The sequence below is a fragment of the Mustela lutreola genome, chromosome 17 (assembly GCF_030435805.1).
Source record: "Mustela lutreola isolate mMusLut2 chromosome 17, mMusLut2.pri, whole genome shotgun sequence".
NCBI lineage: Eukaryota > Metazoa > Chordata > Mammalia > Carnivora > Mustelidae > Mustela > Mustela lutreola.
In genome coordinates, this window is record NC_081306.1 from 24,853,843 (window position 1) to 24,865,237 (window position 11,395).

The following is an 11,395-nucleotide window of genomic DNA, read 5'->3' on the forward strand; positions in this document are numbered from 1 at the left end:
GGGCATCCCCTCTGGGAAAGCACAGCATTCTTTGGGATCTGAGTCAGGTCTGTGGGATGCTGCCTGCTGCTTGCGGGAGCTAGTATCCACAGCACGGTGTGATAAACCCACATGGAGCGAAATCCTCTTGGCCTGGGCATCCCCTCTGCCTGAGAGAGAAGCGCGGTGGCGCCTGTGGAAAGAGCCTTAAGGGACACGTCTGTCACTGCAGAGCGACGGAAGCCTGGCTGCTAAGGAGACACGACGGGAAAATTAGGGCAGGGGAAAGGGCTCCACTCTGAGGAAGGAGTCAATGCAGAAAGCCTTTGGGCTCAAGGAGAGAGCAGCTCCTTGGTCACCTGTCCATGATGGAGACATGGGCTAGCCACCACGCTCCTACCCTGAACTCGAGAAACAACTCCCAGAAAGAACTGGCCATTAGATGCCGTCTTTCACCAGGATGTGGAAGCTTGGCGGAGGCACGGGGTTTAAGGGGAAGGAGAGGGGACAGTCCCGCAAAGCTCCCTGTTCAGTGCACAGGGCAGTGTGCAGGGATCCTGTCACCTTCCTTTCCAGTGGGGAAAGCGCTGGCCTAGTCCGCGAGTCCTCCTGAGTGCCTGAGTAAAAGGCCAAGCGATGCCTACACCGAGAGATGGTAGTGTGCATAGAGTGCCAATCTAGGCTACGCACGCTACTGCACGGTGGTGGCTGTGTCTGCTTAGTTCGGCCTGGCAGGGTGAACCCAGGACGCGAACATGGAGCCCGGGAATGCAAGGCCCAAGAGGCACCAGCTCTCCCGCAGCTCTTCTTCCGTGACGCGACTGAAGCCTTGCTGAGGAAGCAGCGGCGAAGTGCTGTTCGCGCCAAGCCAAAGCCTCTGCGAAAGCACAGCATTTGCTGAGAAGTGTTTTGCGGGCTGCTGCTGCTTGCCTGAGCCCAGTCTCGCCGTGGGAGAAACGCGCATACAGCGAAAGCCTCTTTGACTCGGCATCTCCCCTGGGAAAGCACAGCATTCGTTGGGAAATCACAGTTGGGTTTGGGGATGCTGCTGCTGCTTGCCTGAGCTAGTCTCCGCAGCACGGTGGAAGATACCCGCGTGGAGCGAAATACTCTTTGCCCTAGCATCCCTTCTGCCTGAGAGAGAAGAGTGGTAGCACTCGTCTGTCACAGCGCTCCTCAGGAGCAAGTGTGGGGAACGAACAGCACGCCACCCCCAGGGAATAGAAGGAGCCCTTGGTCTTGGGGTCGGGAAACGCTCGGGAAGCCGAATGGCCTGCTGTGCACGAACAGCAGGCCAGTGGCAAGACAAGTGTCACCTGCTCTCTGTGCGGAGAGATGGAAGCCTGCCTGCTAAGGAGACATGAGGGGACGACTAGGGCAGAGGCGCATGCTCCACTCTGAGGAAGGAGTCTGGGCAGAAGGCAGGCCTGTCCTGTGCCTCTGGTCCCAAGGAGACAGCATCTCCTTGGCCACCTGTCCCAAGGGCCGACGGGCTTGCCCCCAGGTGCCATACCCGGAACTCGCAGAAAAAACCCCATGGAGAAACGGGCAGTCAGATGCTGTCTTCCACCAAGATGTGGCAGCTATGTGGGTGGCAGGGGGTGTGCCGGGGAAGGAGTGGAGACATTCACCCACATTTCCCGATCGCAGTGCATGGGCCCTGTGCACAGATCCTGTCGCCTCCTCCCTCCCGTATTGAAGTCACTGGCTTAGACGCCGAGTCTGCCTGAGCGCCTGAGCAAAAGACAAAGCCTTACCGAGGCCAGGAGAAGGTAATAGGCATAGAGTGCCATGCTAGGCCGCGCATGCTGCTGCAGGGTTGTGACTGTGTCTGCTTAGTTCGGCTTAGCAAGGTGAACCCCGGGCGCGAACTTGAAGCCCGGGAAAGCAAGGCCCAAGAGGCACCAGCTCTCTCGCGGCTCTTCTTCCCTGCCGAGACAGAGCCAATGACCAAAGCCTTGCTGAGGAAGCAGCAACGAAGTGCTGTTTGCGCCAAGCTGAAAACCTCTGCGAGAGCATAGGAGTCGCTGGGAAAACAGAGTCGGTTTTGTGGGCTGCTATTGTTGCTTGCCTTAGCCTAGTATTCCCAGCACGATGGGAGAAACCCGCATAGAGCGATAGCCTCTTTGCCAGGGCATCCCCTCTGGGAAAGCACAGCATTCTTTGGGATCAGAGTCAGGTCTGTGGGATGCTGCCTGCTGCTTGCGGGAGCTAGTATCCACAGCACGGTGTGATAAACCCACATGGAGCGAAATCCTCTTGGCCTGGGCATCCCCTCTGCCTGAGAGAGAAGCGCGGTGGCGCCTGTGGAAAGAGCCTTAAGGGACACATCTGTCACTGCAGAGCGACGGAAGCCTGGCTGCTAAGGAGACACGAGGGGAAAATTAGGGCAGGGGAAAGGGATCCACTCTGAGGAAGGAGTCTGGGCAAAAAGCCTTAGGGCTCAAGGAGACAGCAGCAGCTCCTTGTCCACCTGTCCGTGGTGGGGACATGGGCTCGCCACCACGCCCTACCCTGAACTCGAGAAACAACTCCCAGAAAGAACTGGCCATCAGATGCCGTCTCCTACCAGGATGTCGAAGCTTGCTGGCGGCACGGGGTTTAACGTGAAAGAGTGGGGATAGTAACCCAAAGCTCCCTATTCAGTGCAAAGAGCAGTGTGCAGGGATCCTGTCACATTCCTTTCCTGTGGGAAAAGCACTGGCCTAGTCTGCGAGTCCTACTGAGCGCCAGAATAAAAGGCCAAGCGATGCCTACACGGGCGATGGTAGTGTGCATAGAGTGCCATCCTAGGCTACGCACGCTACTGCACGGTTGTGGCTTGTCTGCTTAGTTCGTACCGGCAGGGTGAACTCAGGACGCGAACATGGAGCCCGTGAAAGTGAGGCCCAAGAGGCACCAGCTCTCCCGCAGCTCTTCTTCCCTGACGCGACTGAAGCCGTGCGAGGAAGCAGCGGCGAAGTGCTGTTCGCTCCAAGCCAATGCCTCTGCGAAAGCACAGCATTCGCTGAGAAGTGTTCTGGCGGCTGCTGCTGCTTGCCTGAGCCCAGTCTCGCGGTGGGAGAAACCCGCATACAGCGAAAGCCTCTTTGCCTGGGCATCTCCCCTGGGAAAGCACAGCTTTCCTTGGGAAATCAGAGTTGGGTTTGGGGATGCTGCTGCTGCTTGCCTGAGCTAGTCTCCGCAGCACGGTGGAAGATACCCGCATGGAGCGAAATGCTCTTTGTCCTAGCATCCCTTCTGCCTGGGAGAGAAGAGTGGTAGCACTAGTCTGTCACAAAGCTCCCCAGGAGCAAATGTGGGGAAGGCGCAGCACGCCGCCCCCGGGGAAGAGAAGGAGCCCTTGGCCTTGGGGTCGGGAAACCTCGGGAAGCAGGATAGACTGCTGTACACGAACAGCAGGCCAGTGGCAAGACAAGTGTCACCGGCTCCCTGTGCGGAGAGATGGAAGCCTGTCTGCTAAGGAGACATGAGGGGACGACTAGGGCAGGCGTGCGTGCTCCACTCTGAGGAAGGAGTTTGGGCAGAAGGCCGGCCGGTCCTGTGCCTCTGGTCCCAAGGAGAGAGCATCACCCTGGACACCTGTCCCAAGGGCAGACTGGTTTCCCCCATGTGCCATACCTGGAACTCGCAGAAACAACCCTATGGAGAAACGGGCAATCAGATGACGTCTTCCACCAAGATGTGGCAGCGTTGTGGGTGGCAGGGGTGTGCCGGGGAAGGAGTGGAGACAGTCCCCCACAGTTCCTCATCCCAGTGCACGGGCCGTGTGCACAGATCCTGCGCCTCCTCTCTCCTGTAGTGAAGGCACCGGCCTAGACCTCGAATCTGCCTGAGCGCCTGAGCAAAAGACAAAGCCCTACCTAGGCCAGGAGATGGTAATAGGCATAGAGTGCCATGCTAGGCCACGCACGCTGCTGCAGGGTTGTGACTGTGTCTTCTTAGTTCGGCTTAGCAAGGTGAACCCGGTCGCGGACTTGGAGCCCGGGAAAGCAAGGCCTAAGAGGCACCAGCCCTCCCGCAGCTCTTCTTCTGTGCCGCTACAGAGCCAATGACCAAAGCCTTGCTGGGGAAGTAGCAGCGAAGTGCGGTTTGCGCCAAGCTGAAAACCTCTGCGAGAGCATAGGAGTCGCTGGGAAAACATAGTCGGTTCTGTGGTCTGCTTTTGTTGCTTGCCTTAGCCTAGTATTCCCAGCACGATGGGAGAAACCCGCATAGAGCGAAAGCCTCTTTACCGGGTCATCCCCTCTGGGAAAGCACAGCATTCTTTAGGAAATCAGAGTCGGGTCTGTGGGAGGCCGCCTGCTGCTTGCCGGAGCTAGTCTCCACAGCACGGTGTGATAAACCCGCATGGAGCGAAATCCTCTTGGCCTGGGCATCCCCTCTGCCTGAGAGAGAAGCGCGGTGGCGCCTGTGGAAAGAGCCTTAAGGGACACGTCTGTCACTGCAGAGCGTCGGAAGCCTGGCTGCTAAGGAGACACGAGGGGAAGATTAGGGCAGGGGAAAGGGCTCCACTCTGAGGAATGAGTCTGAGCAGAATGCCTTTGGGCTCAAGGAGACAGCAGCTCCTTGGCCACCTGTCCGTGGTGGAGACATGGGCTTGCCACCAGGAACCTACCCTGAACTCGAGAAACAACTCCCAGAAAGAACTGGCCATCAGATGCCGTCTTTCACCAGGATGTGGAAGCTTGGAGGAGGCACGGGGTTTAAGGGGAAGGAGAGGGGACAGTCCCGCAAAGCTCCCTGTTCAGTGCACAGGGCAGTGTGCAGGGATCCTGTCACCTTCCTTTCCAGTGGGGAAAGCGCTGGCCTAGTCCGCGAGTCCTCCTGAGCGCCTGAGTAAAAGGCCAAGCGATGCCTACACCGAGAGATGGTAGTGTGCATAGAGTGCCAATCTAGGCTACGCACGCTTCTGCACGGTGGTGGCTGTGTCTGCTTAGTTCGGCCTGGCAGGGTGAACCCAGGACGCGAACATGGAGCCCGGGAAAGCAAGGCCCAAGAGGCACCAGCTCTCCCGCAGCTCTTCTTCCCTGACGCGACTGAAGCCTTGCTGAGGAAGCAGCGGCGAAGTGCTGTTCGCGCCAAGCCAAAGCCTCTGCGAAAGCACAGCATTTGCTGAGAAGTGTTTTGCGGGCTGCTGCTGCTTGCCTGAGCCCAGTCTCGCCTTGGGAGAAACGCGCATACAGCGAAAGCCTCTTTGACTCGGCATCTCCCCTGGGAAAGCACAGCATTCGTTGGGAAATCAGAGTTGGGTTTGGGGATGCTGCTGCTTGCCTGAGATAGTCTCCGCAGCACGGTGGAAGATACCCGCATGGAGCGAAATACTCTTTGCCCTAGCATCCCTTCTGCCTGAGAGAGAAGAGTGGTAGCACTCGTCTGTCACAGCGCTCCTCAGGAGCAAGTGTGGGGAACGAACAGCACGCCACCCCCAGGGTATAGAAGGAGCCCTTGGTCTTGGGGTCGGGAAACGCTCGGGAAGCCGAATGGCCTGCTGTGCACGAACAGCAGGCCAGTGGCAAGACAAGTGTCACCTGCTCTCTGTGCGGAGAGATGGAAGCCTGTCTGCTAAGGAGACATGAGGGGACGACTAGGGCAGAGGCGCGTGCTCCACTCTGAGGAAGGAGTCTGGGCAGAAGGCAGGCCTGTCCTGTGCCTCTGGTCCCAAGGAGACAGCATCTCCTTGGCCACCTGTCCCAAGGGCCGACGGGCTTGCCCCCAGGTGCCATACTCGGAACTCGCAGAAAAAACCCCATGGAGAAACGGGCAGTCAGATGCTGTCTTCCACCAAGATGTGGCAGCTATGTGGGTGGCAGGGGGTGTGCCGGGGAAGGAGTGGAGACATTCCCCCACATTTCCCGATCGCAGTGCATGGGCCCTGTGCACAGATCCTGTCGCCTCCTCCCTCCCGTATTGAAGTCACTGGCTTAGACGCCGAGTCTGCCTGAGCGCCTGAGCAAAAGACAAAGCCTTACCTAGGCCAGGAGAAGGTAATAGGCATAGAGTGCCATGCTAGGCCGCGCACGCTGCTGCAGGGTTGTGACTGTGTCTGCTTAGTTCGGCTTAGCAAGGTGAACCCCGGGCGCGAACTTGAAGCCCGGGAAAGCAAGGCCCAAGAGGCACCAGCTCTCTCGCGGCTCTTCTTCCCTGCCGAGACAGAGCCAATGACCAAAGCCTTGCTGAGGAAGCAGCAACGAAGTGCTGTTTGCGCCAAGCTGAAAACCTCTGCGCAAGAATAGGAGTCGCTGGGAAAACAGAGTCGGTTTTGTGGGCTGCTATTGTTGCTTGCCTTAGCCTAGTATTCCCAGCACGATGGGAGAATCCCGCATAGAGCGATAGCCTCTTTGCCAGGGCATCCCCTCTGGGAAAGCACAGCATTCTTTGGGATCAGAGTCAGGTCTGTGGGATGCTGCCTGCTGCTTGCGGGAGCTAGTATCCACAGCACGGTGTGATAAACCCACATGGAGCGAAATCCTCTTGGCCTGGGCATCCCCTCTGCCTGAGAGAGAAGCGCGGTGGCGCCTGTGGAAAGAGCCTTAAGGGACACGTCTGTCACTGCAGAGCGACGGAAGCCTGGCTGCTAAGGAGACACGACGGGAAAATTAGGGCAGGGGAAAGGGATCCACTCTGAGGAAGGAGTCAATGCAGAAAGCCTTTGGGCTCAAGGAGAGAGCAGCTCCTTGGCCACCTGTCCGTGATGGAGACATGGACTAGCCACCACGCGCCTACCCTGAACTCTAGAAACAACTCCCAGAAAGAACTGGCCATCAGATGCCGTATTCCACCAGGATGTGGAAGCTTGGAGGAGGCACGGGGTTTAATGGGAAGGAGAGGGGGAGTCCCGCAAAACTCCCTATTCAGTGCACAGGGCAGTGTGCAGGGATCCTGTCACCGTCCTTTCAGGAGGGGAGAGCACTGGCCTAGTCCGCGAGTCCTGCTGAGCGCCTGAGTAAAAGGCCAAGCGATGCCTACACCGAGAGATGGTAGTGCATAGAGTGCCGTCCTAGGCTACGCACGCTACTGCACGGTGGTGGCTGTGTCTCCTTAGATCGGGCTGGCAGTATGAACCCAGGACGCGAACATGGAGCCCGGGTAAGCAAGGACCAAGAGGCACCAGCTCTCCTGCAGCTCTTCTTCCCTGACGCGACTGGAGCCTTTCTGAGGAAGCAGCGGCGAAGTGCTCTTCGCTCCAAGCCAAAGCCTCTGAGAAATCAAAGCATTCGCTGAGAAGTGTTTTGCGGCTGCTGCTGCTTGCTTGAGCCCAGTCCCTCGGTGGGAGAATCCCGCATACAGCGAAAGCCTCTTTGCCTGGGCATCTCCCCTGGGAAAGCACAGCATTCGTTGGGAAATCAGAGTTGGGTTTGGGGATGCTGCTGCTGCTTGCCTGAGCTACTCTCCACAGCAGTTTGGAAGATACCCGCATGGAGCGAAATACTCTTTGCCCTAGCATCCCCTCTGCTTGAGAGAGAAGCGTGGTTGCACACTTGTGTCACCGCCCTCCCCAGGAGCAAGTGTGGGGAAGGCGCAGCACGCCGCCCCCGGGGAAGAGAAGGAGCCGCTGGCTTTAGGGTCGGGAAAATTGAACAGCCACATGCAGAAAAATGACATTGGATCATTTCCTTACACCATACATGAAAATAGACTGGAAATGGGTGAAGAAGTATAATGTGAGAAAGAATCCATCAAAATCCTTTAGGAGAGAGCAGATAGCAACCTCTTTGTCCTCAGCAGCAGCAACTTCTTCCTAGGAACATCGCCAAAGGCAAGGGAAGCAAGGGAAAGAATGAACTATAGCGATTTCCTCAGATCAAAAAGCTTTTGCCCAGCAAAGGAAACAGTTAACAAAGCCAAAAGATGACTGTCAGAAGTTATCTGGGAGAAGATATTTGCAAATGACATACCAGATAAAGGGCCAGTATCCAAAATTTATAAAGAGCTTATCAAACTCAACACCCTAAGAACAAATAATCCAATGAAGAAATGGGCAGAGGACATGAACAGACATTTCTGCAAAGAATACATCCAAATGGCCAACAGACACATGAAAAAATGCTCCACATTACTTGGCATCAGGGAAATACAAATCAAAACCAGAATGAGATACCACCTCACACCTTTCAGAATGGCTAAAATGAACAAGTCAGTCAATGACAGATGCTGGCGAGGATGTGGAGAAAGGGCAACCCTCCTACACTGTACGCGGGAATGCAAGCTGGTGCAACCACTCTGGAAAACAGCGTGGAGGTGCCTCAAAAAGCTGAAAATAGAACTACTCTAGGACCTAGTGATTGTAGTACTGAGTATATACCCTACATATACAAACGTGGCATTCTGAAGGGGCACATGCACCCAAATGTTTATAGCAGCAATGTCCACAATAGTTAAACTATGGAAAGAACCTAAATGTCCTTCAACAGATGAATCAATAAATAAGATGTAGTATATATGTACAATGAAATACTATGAAGCCATCAAAAGAAATGAAATCCTGCTATTTGTGATGTTGTGGATGGAACTAGAGGATATTATGCATGGCGAAATAAATCAATCTGAGAAAGACAACTATCCTATGATCTCCCTGATATGATGAAGTAGAGATGCAACATAGGCGGTTTGGGGCGTACGAAAAGAAAAATAAAAGAAGATGGGATTGGGAGGGAGACAAACCATAAAAGACTGAATCTCACAAGACAGACTGAGGGTAGCTGGGGGGAGGTGTGTTGGGAGAGGATGGTGGGGGTATGGACATTGGGGAGGGCAAGTGCTATGGTGAGTGATGGTGAGTGCTATGAAATGTGTGAACCTGGTGATTCACAGACCTGTACCCCTAGGGATAAAAACACATTATATGTTTATAAAAAAAATTAAAAAATAATTTAAAAAATCCATTAAAGAGAAAACACATATTGCAAGCCCAGAGCTAATCTCATATTCAATCAAAAAAGTTTGAAAGTTTTCCCCTTAACGATCAGAAAAAAGACAAGTGTATCCACTTTCACTACTCTCATTTGACATACTACTGGATGTCCTAGCCAGAGAAACAAGGAACATAAGGAAATAAAAGACTCCAAAAAAAAAAGGAAGAAGTAAAATTTTATTTTTTTGGATAACATGAACTTACATGTTAAAAAATCCTAAAAACTTCACAAAAAATTTTGAATAAACAAATTTAGTAAAGCTGCCAAATACAAGATCAATATATAACAGACAAGAATTTTGTTTTGTTTCATTTCTTTTTAATATGGAATGCTTCCCAGTTTTTCATGTCATCCTTGTTTAGTGATCACGCTAATCTTCTCTGCATCATTCCAATTTTAGTATATGTGCTGCCAAAGTAAGCACAAGACAGGAGCATTTTAACACTCTAATGATGAACTATCTGAAAAAATAAAGAAAACAATCTAATTCACAATAGCATCAAAAATAATAAAATACTTAGGAATAGATTTAACTAAGAAGATGAAAGATCTGTACTCCATAAACTATGACATTGATAAAGAAATTGAAGGAGACACAAACGGAAAGATAGCTCATATTTATGAATGGCAAGAATTAACATTGTTAAAATGTCCATACTACCGAAAACCATCTGTAAATCCAATTCCTATCAAAAATCCAATGTTAGGGGCGCCTGGGTGGCTCAGTGGGTTAAGCCGCTGCCTTCGGCTCAGGTCATGATCCCAGGGTCCTGGGATCGAGCCCTGCATCAGGCTCTCTGCTCAGCAGGAAGCCTGCTTCCTCTTCTCTCTCTGCCTGCCTCTCTGCCTGCTTGTCATCTCTCTCTGTCAAATAAATAAATTAAAAATCTTTAAAAAAATCCAATATTATTTTTTTACAGAAGTAAGTAAAGAATCCTAAAATTTATATGAGACCATAAAAGACGACAAATAATAAAAGCAGTTCTGAGAAAGAATGAAGAAGAGAAATTACACTTCTTGATTTGAAACTATACTACAAAGCCCTCATGCTCAAAACAATAAAGTATACTGGCATAAAAACAGACCCATAAACAAGTAGAACAGAATTGAGAGTCCAGAAATAAATCCTTTCATACAGTCACCTAATATTTGACAGGGGCCAACATATGTAATGGGTAAAGATAGTCTGTTCAATAAATGATATTTAAAACTGAATAGTCACATAAACAGTATGAAACTGGAACCTTATATCACTCATAAGTCTTAACTTGAAATAAATTAAAGACTTAAAGGTTATGCATGAAACTACATTACATTTCCTAAAGGAAAACATAGGACAAATTCTCCTTGACATTGGTCTTGCCAATAGTTTTCTGGATACCAGACCAAAAACACAAGCAAAAAAGGCAAAAATAAATAAATGGTACTACATCAAACTAAAGTTTCTGCATTGCCAAAAAAAAGAGAGAGAGAATGAAAACACAATCCACAGAATGTAAGAAAATACTTACAAATCTTATATCTGAAAAGAGGTTAATAACCAACAGATACAAATAGAAAAAATATATATAATTTAAAAAATAGCAAAAGGATCTCAATAGACTTTTTTTTTTCAAAAAAGTTATATAAATGACCAACAGGAGCATTAAAAAGTGCTCAACGTAAAAAACTCAGGGCAAAGTCATTATGTTGTTGTTGTTGTTGTTTACCTCTGAAAAACACAGCAAGATATTACTACCTCTTATAATACATACTACCCAAAAATTGAAACTAACAAATTTTGGTAAATATTGGGGAAAATGGGGAACTTATGCACTGTGATAGGGATATAAATTTGTATGGAAAACAGTATGGAGATTATTCATATTATTAAAAGTAAAATTACCATATGATTCAGTAATCCCACTTCTAGGTATATATCTAAAGGCAACGAAATCACTGTTCAAAGACATATCTGCACTCTTATGTTTATTATAAAATTATTAACTCTAAGCAAGAGATGGAAATAACTTCAGTATCCATTAATGGATGAAAGAATAAAATAAGTATGGTAAAAATATACTATGGAATACTACTTAACCATGAAAAATTAAGAAATACTGCCATTTACAACAGCATGGATGGATCTTGAAGGCGTTATACTAAGTGAAATATTTCAAAGATTGTATATATTTTTTAAATTTATGTATTATGATATCCCTTACATACAGAATCTGAGGAAAAGGCAAACTAATGGAAACTTAGAGTTGAGTTGACAAGAGGTGAACCTGGGTGGAATAAGGTGGTCAAAGGGTACAAACTTGCAACTATAATATGAAAAAGTTCTGGGGATCTAATGTACAGCATGATGATCATAGTTAATAATATATACATACATTTTTATTGTGCTTCCCTTTATTAAACTTTGCATATATCACATTCTTACAAGTTGAAAGTTTATAGCAATCTTGTATAAAAGAGGTCTGCTGCCACCATTTTTCTAACAACATTTGTTCATTTTG

General features: G+C 50.2%; 1 non-coding gene across 1 annotated transcript; it reads right to left on the reverse strand.

Annotated features, from left to right (window-relative positions):
* Positions 1-9,211: 9,211 nt before the first annotated feature.
* Positions 9,212-9,318, reverse strand: LOC131820262 (U6 spliceosomal RNA). The gene has a single exon (XR_009349557.1). It is a non-coding gene; the product is annotated as a U6 spliceosomal RNA (small nuclear RNA).
* Positions 9,319-11,395: the final 2,077 nt, after the last annotated feature.